The following is a 1,862-nucleotide window of genomic DNA, read 5'->3' as shown; positions in this document are numbered from 1 at the left end:
GTCATTTAAACATTTCATTCATCTCATGTGGTCCTCAGCATTTGCACTGCCCTAAGTGAGTAGGAAGGATATTTATGGGAGGCAAAGTTGAGTAGTGTCTGAGTCAGGACCACCTGCGACCAGCTTGAGGGTTGACAGGCTTTGTAGATAAGGCTTTGGTAAAAACCCCAATATTCTCAGATAAACATTGACTGGATATATATTTTGTTCGTTAAACTCGTTGAGTAAACTATGACCATAGTAATTTTAAGATTATGTGTATATTATTTTTATATATAACAAATCGAAACAGACCTTGATCACTTGCTTAGGCTTTCTCATTTTTAGTCTATTTTGGAAAATGTCTCAATTCCCATATCCTTGAACATCCTTGAAAATTTTTTTCATTTTCATTTTTTTTTTTTTTTTTTTTTTTTTTGGTCTTTTTGTGACAGGGTGTCCCTGTAGTCCCAGCTGTCCTGGAACTCAGTATATAGACTAGGCTGGCCTTGAACTCACAGAGATCTGCCTGCCTCTGCCTCCTGAATACTGGGATTAAAGGCTTGCACAACTACACCCGGCTATTTTCATTCATTTTTAAAAATAATTATGAGACATAAGAGCATTAAGAAATAAATTTTCCATCGATTGTGAAGCTTCTTTTCCTGGGGATGCTAAGCAAAGTTTATTCCCTTTTAAGGTTGTAGTGGTGTTAAGGCAGTGTTTCATTAAAGTTTTACTGGGGAACTGATGAATTTATTCTTTATCTTTTGATTCTCCTTTATTTTTTTGTGCTTCAATGTGTGTGTGTGTGTGTGTGTGTGTATGTGTGTGTCAGTGTGTGTGTGTGAAGAAGTAGAAGAGAAGGGAATTAGAGTGGTTAAAAGAGTAAAGATAGAGTGACACATTCAAAACACCAGCTGTGGTCAGACTCCAATGGCACACATGGTTTCCGTGTCAATGTTAGCATTCATGCATGTTTGTGTTTATGTGTGTACCTATGTATCCATGTGAATGAGCTTCTTTCCATGTTGATTTAAAATTTTCTGCACTATATTCTGATAGAATGCATGTAATTTTTTCATTTTTGGTGAATTTGATGAGGTTTCTTTTGTTCCCCAGCATGTGATCAGTTTTAGAGAAACTTCCAGGGGCTGTTAATAGAAAATGTATTCTTTGATGTTTGGGTGGAATAAACTATAAATATCTGTTAGGTCCATTTGATTTGTGGTATCATTTAATTCAGACATCTCTCTATTTATTCTTTGTCCAATTGATCTGTCTAATGGAGACAGTAGGGTATTGAAGTTCCCTACTATTACTGAGTTGGGGTTAATCTGTGTCATATAGTCCTGTAGTGTTGTTTTTATGAATTTGGGTGCACATCTTCTTGGTTAACTGTTCCTTTGATCAGAATGAAATGACCCTCCTTATCTCTTCTGATGAGTTTTACTTTGATGTCTTTTTTGTCAGATATTAGAATTGCAACCTCTGCTTATTTCTCAGTGCCATGTGCATAAAACTTTTTTTCGTCCTTTTACCTTAGGGTAGTACCTATCCTTTAAATGGGCTGTTTCTTGTAGACAACATAAAGAATAATTTTGTTTCTTAATCCATTCAACTAACGTGTGTCTTTTGACTGGGGAGTTCAGTCCACTGATATTTATAGTTATTATTGAAAAATGTGTGTTGGTTGCCATCATTTTGATCACTGTTTGCGTTCTTTGCCTAATTTGCATTTCCACAATTACACCTTCGTTTAGTTTCTTTCTGTTGCATCTGGGGTATGGTTGTTCCTTTCTCTGTTCTTTGTATTACTTGAGGCTATGGTGAATACGTACTTGCTGTTGGGGACCCCTGCTGTTTAGGGTAGCAGTCTCCCC

Source organism: Nannospalax galili, unplaced genomic scaffold (genome assembly GCF_000622305.1).
Source record: "Nannospalax galili isolate Female #2095 unplaced genomic scaffold, S.galili_v1.0 scaffold7488, whole genome shotgun sequence".
In the NCBI taxonomy this organism is placed as follows: Eukaryota; Metazoa; Chordata; class Mammalia; order Rodentia; family Spalacidae; genus Nannospalax; species Nannospalax galili.
This window is presented reverse-complemented; position numbering follows the sequence as displayed.